An 11,126-nucleotide genomic window follows, 5' to 3' on the forward strand; every position below is an offset into this window, starting at 1 on the left:
AGGAGTGTTAATTCACCTGTTTCATACATGTTTCATTTTAAAACATTTATCTTACAAAGGAGTTGTTTAATCTAACTGCTTAACTATTTATCTGTACATGGAATTGTTTTAGTTTTTTTTTAGTCATTTTTTTCTAATCTTTACAGGAAAATGCCACGGGCACTATCTGATGTGTGGAGACATTTCATTGCAGCTAATATAGAAGGAAAAGCTGTGTGCATTTGCAAATACTGTGCCAAATTATGTGAAGAATGCAACAAAGATGCAGAATCATCTGGCCAAGTGCATAAAGTTCCCTCAGCGCTCACAACAAGCAACCTCTGACAAAAGTCCCTCTACTTCTATTCAAGGTGAAAATGATGAATCAGACACCTTATCGATAGCAACAGCTCATGGTCCTCCTGGAATCAGAAGTTTTTTGGACTCAATGGAGGAACGTAGTCAGAGAAATACTGATGAATGTCTTGCTCGAGCTGTGTATGCAACTGGTTCACCTCTGATGCTCACAGGCAATGTGTATTGGAAGAGATTTCTGAATGTTCTTCGCCCAGCATACACCCCTCCAACCAGACAAACTTTATCTACTCATTTGCTGGATGCAGAGTTCAACAGAGTTCAAGTGAAGGGTACCAAGAAATGTCTGCAGCATTGAAGGTCCCCAAGAACACAGTGGCCTCCATCATTCTTAAATGGAAGAAGTTTGGAACCACCAAGACTCTTCCTAGAGCTGGCTGCCTGGCCAAACTGTGTAATCGGGAAGAAGGGCCTTGGTCAGGGAGGTGACCAAGAACATGATGGTCACTCTGACAGAGCTCCAGAGTTCCTCTATGGAGATGGGAGAACTTTCCAGAAGGACAACCATCTCTGCAGCACTCCACCAATCAGACCTTTATGGTAGAGTGGCCAGACGGAAGCCACTCCTCAGTAAAAGGCACATGACAGCCTTCTTGGAGTTTGCCAAAAGGCACGTAAAGGACTCAGACCATGAGAAACATGATTCTCTGTTCTGATGAAACCAAGATGGAATTCTTTTGCCTTAATGCCAAATCTGGAAGAAACCTGGCACCATCCCTACGGTGAAGCATGGTGGTGGCAGCATCATGCTGTGGGGATGTTTTTCAGCAGCAGGGACTGGGAGACTAGCCAGGATCAAAGGAAAGACGAAAGGAGCAAAGTACAGAGAGATCCTTGATGAAAACCTGCTGCAGAGCACTCAGGACCTCAGACTGAGGCGAAGGTTCACCTTCCAACAGGACAATGACCCTAAGCACACAGGCAAGACAATGCAGGAGTGGCTTCGGGACAAGTCTCTGAATGTCCTTGAGTGGCCCGCCAGAGCCCGGACATGAACCAGATTGAACATCTCTGGAGAGACCTGACAATAGCTGTGCAGCGATGCTCCCTATCCAAGCTGACAGAGCTTGAGAGGATCTGCAGAGAAGAATTGGAGAAACTCCTCAAATACAGTTATGCCAAGCTTGTAGCGTCATATCCAAGAAGATTTCAGGCTGTAATTGCTGCCTAAGGTGCTCCAACAAAGTACTGAGTAAAGGGTCTGAATACTTATGTAAATGTGATATTTCAGTTTTGTATTTATTTTTATACATTTGCAAAAATGATGTGGCTAGTTAGCTAGCTAGCTAACCTAGCTAATGAGGTGTGTGTGTGTGTAAGAAATAGTAATATCAATTATGCTAGTTACTACCCCTGATAACTTGCCCAAATAATCATGTTTGAAAGAGTATGAGTGTGTATGTCAGATAAATAGTAATAGAAATGGTAGATACTGCTGTACCCCTGATAATTTGGTCAGATAACCATGTGTCTGTGTGTACAGTAGGTGACATGACCATGATAGCTACCTAAAAACTATAGCTATGCTAGGTGATGGTTTGGCTTATCATGTTCATGTCTATGTAGAAGAAGACTGTAGGAGGAAGTGGAGAGGACTCAGGGACAGGTATCAGAGAGAGAAGGTCAGAGAAAGAGAAGAGGTCTGGGTCAGCAGCTTCAGGCCAGCAGCTTTGGTGCTTCAGCCACATTCTTTTCTGGATCCATTTATTGTGCCTAGGGCAACAACTGGCAATTTTACAGCCAGACCCTTTACATCATCCACAAGTGTGGACGCCACCGGTGCATCAAGACCCTCTACGTCATTTACAAGTGAGACCACCGCCTCCACCGGTGCAGCGAGACACTACGTCATCTACTAGTGCGACCATCGCCGGTGCAGCGAGACCCTCTACAACGTCTACATCATCCACAAGTATGACCACCACCAGTGCAGCTATGGAAGATGATGAAATGGAGGAAGCACCTCTGGATCTATTTCCACCTGAGATTATTATGACCCTCTCAGAAGTGACCACTGAGGACCTTGTTGAACAGGATGTGGCCGTGGAGAGAAACGAGAAGAGAAACGAAGGGGAACAACGTTGCCATCAGCGGTACCAGACCCCAGATCAACTCATTTCAGCAGAGGCTCCTCCAAGCCTTCGAGAGGGATGCAGCCCAACCTGATGCTCACAGGAAGGAGGATGAAGACACCCTCTTTGCCATGAGCCTGGTGTCAACACTGAAGAGGCTGCCTCAGCAAAGAAAAGCAGCAGTCAAGGTTAAAATTCATCAGCTGCTTTTCAATGCCGAGTTCAATGGTAAAAAAAATTCTCCACTATACAGGTAGTGTCATAAGTATTGCGACAGTGAAGTCGGTAATTTTTACAGTATAATCCAGAGGCGAAAGAAACGCACACCTATTTAGGCGAGGTGCTAGCTAGCGCGGTGGAACACTTAAAAAAATAAAGGAGAGCCGCACTCTCTAGGAGCTCAGATGCAAAAATATTTATGTCCAACGTTTTCGACAGACAAGCTGTCTTCATCAGGGTGTAATGACAAACACTGCGGGTGACTCATTTATATAGTGTCAAAAGACACACAGGTGTCTGTAATCATGGCCGGGTGTGGCCTGATATCATTGGTTAATTCTCATATATTAAAATAGTATACAAAAAACAAATGGATAGCGTACGATCATAGATACAATTTGGCTACGTAAGCCTACAAACATTTACAATAGCAAAATCACAATAATCACAAGAATGGCTTCAGATCAAAGTCGACATTGAGACCGAAGGGAGCAAGCGTCTTTAAATGAAAGATCCAAGCAGCCTCTCGTTTCAACAATAAATTGTCGAGGTCACCCCCTCTCCTAGGGAGGGTGACATGTTCGATGCCAATATAACGCAGAGCCGAAATCGAGTGGTTTTCTTCCAAAAAGTAGGCCGCAACTGGGTAAGTCGAGTTTTTGCACCTAATGGTGCGACGATGCTCCAAGATACGTACTTTTAATTCACGCTTTGTTTTACCCACATAATTTTTACAAGGACAAGTTGTAAGATAAATAACTGCCTTAGTGGAGAACGTGATAACACCTTTGATTGGGATCTGTTTCCCTGTTTGGGGGTGTTTGAAGGATCTACATTTATAAGTGCCATTGCATTGAGAACAGCCATTACACTTGTAGTTTCCATCCAGTAGGGGCGCAAATACACGTTGTGTAGGGATATCTTGGGGTGGTAAATCAGAGTTTACCCGTTGATCTCTGCCCCGCGAGAATACGACCAAGGGAAGGTCTGAAAACACATTACCGATACTATCATCGGATCTTAGAATGTGCCAATGTTTGTGAACGATTCCCTTAATTTGTTCAGAGCACTTTTAATAGCGGGTAGTTAGAACGGAAGAATGCTTATTTTTGCAAGACTGACCTTGAAAAAGCCTATCAGAAGCTTCTAAAGCCAAGACATTTTCTGGAATTTTACAAGCTTTTTAAAGGCACAGTCAACTTAGTGTATGTAAACTTCTGACCCACTGGAATTGTGATACAGTGAATTATAAGTGAAATAATCTGTAAACAATAGTTGGAAAAATTACTTGTGTCATGCACAAAGTAGATGTCCTAACCGACTTGCCAAAACTATAGTTTGTTAACAAGAAATTTGTGGAGTGGTTGAAAAACGAGTTTTAATGACTCTAACCTAAGTGTATGTAAACTTCTGACTTCAACTGTACATACACACACACACCTCTTTCAATAGTTTTTATTTTTTGTAACATTTTTACAACACACGTACCTGTCATGTTCTTTCGAGTACTTGAATACTTATTAAATTCTAATGTTTTCATAGTCAGTTTCATTTGTTTATTAATATGTCATTTATACTTAATCTGCTTATTTCTTTCCTACACCTTTGCAGATCTAAGACAAGATTAAAGTAAAAACACATTCTCTTCTTAATAGTTTTTTTCCACCTGCATTTTGTCAGACCAGTGAAGATGGTGGTAAACTGTGCTATTTGTATGGACCCTAGGTTACCTTTTCCCATTGTTATCATACTAACTGTATGTTGTATAACCTTAACTAGAGGTCCTGCACACCTGATGTACCATGCCAGGTGTGTATAATACTGACGTTAATGGGAGAGGGAAGGGGTTAAGGTGTGGTCTTTACTCCCAAATTTCACTTAAATATAACTTCCAAATGAAGAGAGACATAAAATAATCAGGGAAAAAATGCTGTTTTATGGACAACCGTAGATGGTTCTTAAAATAACCTTGGTGTTAGGGGGCTCTTAAAAGAGCCGTTTCACTCCACGGCATACTGCCATGGGACTTCACCTGCTGGCGATGAGAAGTAGTTGGTCAGCTTCTCCCTCACATGGAGTGCCTGTCTGGGCATCTGCCCTGGAGACATCAGGTAGGTGACCATTTGGCGTGCCCGTCTCTATCCGGAACGGCTCCTGGAATGACCTCCGCAGGTAGTTGTGGAGAACACATGAAGCCTTCACGCAGGCATCGACATTTCAGAGGCTGAGACCAAGCACTCTCCAATACATTATCCAGCGGGCTGCCAGAATCCCAAAGGCGCATTCAACAACCAACCTTGCACTGGATAGTTGTTTGTTAAAGACCACTGCAGGCTTTGGCAATGGCAGCTGGCGTCCAGCTTAGGGCCTCATGAGGTTGGGTCTCAAGGGAAGGCCTCGTCGCTGACGAAGACGTGGGGAACAGATCCCAGGTCTTCAGCCCCAGGGAGTGATGCAGGTGGTGGAATCTCCAAAGTGCCATCCTGGAGTGCCTGGAGGGTCCCGCCATCACTTCACTTGCCGTTCGCACCAACATCGACGACACGGAAACAGTAGAAGGCATCGACAACAGCCAAGAGTACAACTGAATATGTACCCTTGTAGTTGTAGAATTGTGAACCCGAGCACGGTGGAGCCTGGATTACTACAGGTTTACCTGCAATGGAGCCAAGACAGTTGGGGAAATTCCACCTCTCCAGGAACTCTGCAGCAATGGCCCTCCAGTCTTCCTCCTTGGGGACAGGCATGTATTCACCAACCAGACAGTCCCAAATGGCGCATGCCTGCCACTGTGAACCGTACAACTCGGAAGCTGAATCCAATGGTCCTGTAGGAGTCCCCTGTCACCAAGAATCTGAAATATAATTCAAAATAATTATCAATATTGTCTAACTTCAAATTCCACCCACATATTCTATCTACTCATATATCTACCTCATTACAGTTTATTATGCTCTACTAATTATATTGTAATACTCATCAACCATCATTAGCAATGCCTTGAAACAGTACAATTCAGTCTATGACTGTCATTCATTCAATTCTTATTGGAGTCACTTACACCGTCTTCATCAACCTGGCCAAGGCTTTCGACTCTGTCAATCACCACATTCTTATCGGCAGACTCAATAGCCTTGGCTTCTCAAATGACTGCCTTGCCTGGTTCACAAACTACTTCTCAGATAGAGTTCAGTGTGTCAAATCGGAGGGCCTGTTGTCCGGACCTCTGGCAGTCTCTATGGGGGTGCCACAGGGTTCAATTCTCGGGCCGACTCTCTTCTCTGTATACATCAATGATGTCGCTATTGCTGCTGGTGATTCTCTGATCCACCTCAACGCAGATGACACCATTCTGTATACATCTGGCCCTTCTTTGGACAATGTGCTAACAAACCTCCAAACGAGCTTCAATGCCTTACAACACTCCTTCCGTGGCCTCCAACTGCTTTTAAATGCTAGTAAAACTAAGTGCATGCTCTTCAACCGATTGCTGCCCACACCCTCCCGCCCGACTAGCATCACTACTCTGGACGGTTCTGACTTAAAATATGTGGACAACTACAAATACCTAGGTGTCTGGTTACATTTACATTTAAGTCATTTAGCAGACGTTCTTATCCAGAGCGACTTACAAATTGGTGCATTCACCTTATGATATCCAGTGGAACAACCACTTCACAATAGTGCATCTAATTCTTTTAAGGGGGGGGGGGGGTTAGAAGGATTACTTTATCCTATCCTAGGTATTCCTTAAAGAGGTGGGGTTTCAGGTGTCTCCGGAAGGTGGTGATTGACTCCGCTGTCCAGGCGTCGTGAGGGAGCTTGTTCCACCATTGGGGTGCCAGAGCAGCGAACAGTTTTGACTGGGCTGAGCGGGAACTGTGCTTCCTCAGAGGTAGGGAGGCGAGCAGGCCAGAGGTGGATGAACGCAGTGCCCTTGTTTGGGTGTAGGGCCTAATCAGAGCCTGAAGGTACGGAGGTGCCGTTCCCCTCACAGCTCCGTAGGCAAGCACCATGGTCTTGTAGCGGATGCGAGCTTCAACTGGAAGCCAGTGGAGAGAGCGGAGGAGCGGGGTGACGTGAGAGAACTTGGGAAGGTTGAACACCAGACGGGCTGCGGCGTTCTGGATGAGTTGTAGGGGTTTAATGGCACAGGCAGGGAGCCCTGCCAACAGCGAGTTGCAGTAATCCAGACGGGAGATGACAAGTGCCTGGATTAGGACCTGCGCCGCTTCCTGTGTGAGGCAGGGTCGTACTCTGCGAATGTTGTAGAGCATGAACCTACAGGATCGGGTCACCGCCTTGATGTTAGTGGAGAACGACAGGGTGTTGTCCAGGGTCACGCCAAGGTTCTTAGCACTCTGGGAAGAGGACACAATGGAGTTGTCAACCGTGGAAAAGGGCAGTCCTTCCCCGGGAGGAAGAGCAGCTCTGTCTTGCCGAGGTTCAGCTTGAGGTGGTGATCCGTCATCCACACTGATATGTCTCCCAGACATGCAGAGATGCGATTCGCCACCTGGTTATCAGAAGGGGGAAAGGAGAAGTTTAATTGTGTGTCGTCTGCATAGCAATGATAGGAGAGACCATGTGAGGATATGACAGAGCCAAGTGACTTGGTGTATAGCGAGAATAGGAGAGGGCCTAGAACAGAGCCCTGGGGGACACCAGTGGTGAGAACACGTGGTGAGGAGACAGATTCTCGCCACGCCACCTGGTAGGAGCGACCTGTCAGGTAGGACGCAATCCAAGCGTGGGCCGCACCGGGGATACCCAACTCGGAGAGGGTGGAGAGGAGGATCTGATGGTTCACAGTATCAAAGGCAGCCGATAGGTCTAGAAGGATGAGAGCAGAGGAGAGAGAGTTAGCTTTAGCAGTGCGGAGCGCCTCCGTGACACAGAGAAGAGCAGTCTCAGTTGAATGACCAGTCTTGAAACCTGACTGATTTGGATCAAGAAGGTCATTCTGAGAGAGATAGCAGGAGAGCTGGCCAAGGACGGCACGTTCAAGAGTTTTGGAGAGAAAAGAAAGAAGGGATACTGGTCTGTAGTTGTTGACATCGCAGGGATCCGAGTGTAGGTTTTTTCAGAAGGGGTGCAACTCTCGCTCTCTTGAAGACGGAAGGGACGTAGCCAGCGGTCAAGGATGAGTTGATGAGCGAGGTGAGGTAAGGGAGAAGGTCTCCGGAAATGGTCTGGAGAAGAGAGGAGGGGATAGGGTCAAGCGGGCAGGTTGTTGGGCGGCCGGCCGTCACAAGACGCGAGATTTCATCTGGAGAGAGAGGGGAGAAAGAGGTCAAAGCACAGGGTAGGGCAGTGTGAGCAGGACCAGCGGTGTCGTTTGACTTAGCAAACGAGGATCGGATGTCGTCGACCTTCTTTTCAAAATGGTTGACGAAGTCATCCGCAGAGAGGGAGGAGGGGGGGGAGGGGGAGGAGGATTCAGGAGGGAGGAGAAGGTGGCAAAGAGCTTCCTAGGGTTAGAGGCAGATGCTTGGAATTTAGAGTGGTAGAAAGTGGCTTTAGCAGCAGAGACAGAAGAGGAAAATGTAGAGAGGAGGGAGTGAAAGGATGCCAGGTCCGCAGGAGGCGAGTTTTCCTCCATTTCCGCTCGGCTGCCCGGAGCCCTGTTCTGTGAGCTCGCAATGAGTCGTCGAGCCACGGAGCAGGAAGGGAGGACCGAGCCGGCCTGGAGGATAGTGGACATACAGAGTCAAAGGATGCAGAAAGGGAGGAGAGGAGGGTTGAGGAGGCAGAATCAGGAGATAGGTTGGAGAAGGTTTGAGCAGAGGGAAGAGATGATAGGATGGAAGAGGAGAGAGTAGCGGGGGAGAGAGAGCGAAGGTTAGGACGGCGCAATACCATCCGAGTAGGGGCAGAGTGAGAAGTGTTGGATGAGAGCGAGAGGGAAAAGGATACAAGGTAGTGGTCGGAGACTTGGAGGGGAGTTGCAATGAGATTAGTGGAAGAACAGCATCTAGTAAAGATGAGGTCAAGCGTATTGCCTGCCTTGTGAGTAGGGGGGGAAGGTGAGAGGGTGAGGTCAAAAGAGGAGAGGAGTGGAAAGAAGGAGGCAGAGAGGAATGAGTCAAAGGTAGACGTGGGGAGGTTAAAGTCACCCAGAACTGTGAGAGGTGAGCCATCCTCAGGAAAGGAACTTATCAAGGCGTCAAGCTCATTGATGAACTCTCCAAGGGAACCTGGAGGGCGATAAATGATAAGGATGTTAAGCTTGAAAGGGCTGGTAACTGTGACAGCATGGAATTCAAAGGAGGCGATAGACAGATGGGACTGTAAACTCTCCTTCCAGACTCACATTAAGCATCTCCAATCCAAAATTAAATCTAGAAGCGGCTTCCTATTTCGCAACAAAGCCTCCTTAACTCATGCTGCCAAACATACCCTCGTAAAACTGACTATCCTACCGATCCTTGACTTTGGCAATGTAATTTACAAAATAGCCTCCAACACTCAGCAAACTGGATGGAGTCTATCACAGTGCCATCCGTTTTGTCACCAAAGCCCCATATACTACCCACCACTGCAACCTGTATGCTCTCGTTGGCTGTCCCTCATTACATTTTCGTCGCGGCTCCAGGTCATCTATAAGTCTATGCTAGGTAAAGTCCCGCCTTATCTCAGCTCACTGGTCACCATAGCAACACCCACCCATAGCACGTGCTCCAGCAGGTATATTTCACTGGTCATCCCCAAAGCCAACACTTCCTTTGACCACCTTTCCTTTCAGTTCTCTACTGCCAATGACTGGAATGAATTGCAAAAATCACTGGAGCTGGAGTCTTATATCTCCCTCTCTAACTTTAAGCATCAGCTGTCAGAGCAGCTTATCGATCACTGTACCTGTACATAGCCCATCTGTAAATAGCACACCTAACTACCTCATCCTCATATTGTTACTTATCCTCTTGCTCTTTTGCACCCCAGTATCTCTACTTGCACATCTATCACTCCAGTGTTAATGCTAAATTGCAATTATTTCACCTCTATGGCCTATTTATTGCCTTACCTCCCTACTCTTCTACATTTGCACACACTGCACATATATTTTTCTATTGTGTTATTGACTGTACATTTGTTTATGTGTAACTCTGTGTTGTTTTTGTCGCACTGCTTTGCTTTATCTTAACCAGGTCGCAATTGTAAATGAGAACTTGTTCTCAACTGGCCTACCTGGTTAAATAAAGGTGAAATGAAATAAAAAATATCTATATCTAATATCAATCAATTACGGTATCAAAGGCTTTAATAATTCACTAGAATTTAGCTTACCGAACACAAATCGCCAGGTGTTTATCTGGGTTAATGGAGTCCCGATCTCCAGGCTTTCAACTGGGCTAATGGACTCCCGGTAGTTGTAATCCATCCAGGCGATCCTGGCTCCAACCATCTGGTGCAGGTGATCGAACTCACTTCGGTCCAGACGAAAGTAACTTCGAAATTCCTCTCAAAAGTTGAAGCTCTTGAATGAGACGGTGGAACGCCCCTGCATGCTTTCGGGACTTCAACCATCTCTGGACCCACACAGACCTGCACTTTCGGCGGGGCTGGTCCCAGCCCAACAGCGCGATCAGAAGTTAGTCTCTTTCTCAAAGTTAGTCTCATTGTTGAAAGAGACTACTCTTTACTATCTTGACTATTTATTATTAAATTTCGCTCCAAAACTATGCATTTTGGGGGAAAATTATAGGCTCTCACAATAAAATTGTAGATGTCATCAAATAAATGAATAAAATATGTAAAGAAATGATGCAATCAAACTGTTTTTATCATGTAATCCCACATTTTTCTACTGCATATGTGTGCAACAAAAATTAAACATTCACATTTTTCTACATTCTGTCAAGTCTATGCATACAATTTGAACACACTGCAACTGCCTCTGCAACGCAATGCTGCTAGGCAAACGCAGCGTTCCATTGGAAAATAATGTACTGGTGTACCAAAACGCAATACACAGTCGGTGTGTTCGAAGCTCATTTTACCTTAATTGGTGGGGGTGGGTGATGATGATATGTGATTTACTAGTGAACATTTGAAGACATAAATCATTAATTAAAACAATAATGAAAAGCGAGTATGTGGTCTAATTTACTGTTTAAAGCTCATTATATGGTTTGGACACTGGGAGTGGGAACGTGATGTACACTTGCTTTCCAGCAGACGGTGCTATGAGCCGAAACATTGGGTCCGAGTTATGCTTTCTTATTGCAATGGATTATATCAGCCTTATATCAAATAAGTAATGTAGCCTAAAAAAGTACAGACCCAGAGAATTTAAGTTTATGGTCTAATACTTTTTTAAATCCTTATACTGAGTAACACATACATGTGTAAACAGATGTAGTATATAGAACGATGCAAATACATATTTATGTATTTCTTTGTGCTCTCCCCCTCAAGCATATTGCATGTGGCTATCAAGTATTTTCTCTTGCTATCCAGAATCCTTGTGACGTCCCTACC

Source organism: Salmo salar, chromosome ssa22 (assembly GCF_905237065.1).
Source record: "Salmo salar chromosome ssa22, Ssal_v3.1, whole genome shotgun sequence".
Lineage (NCBI taxonomy): Eukaryota > Metazoa > Chordata > Actinopteri > Salmoniformes > Salmonidae > Salmo > Salmo salar.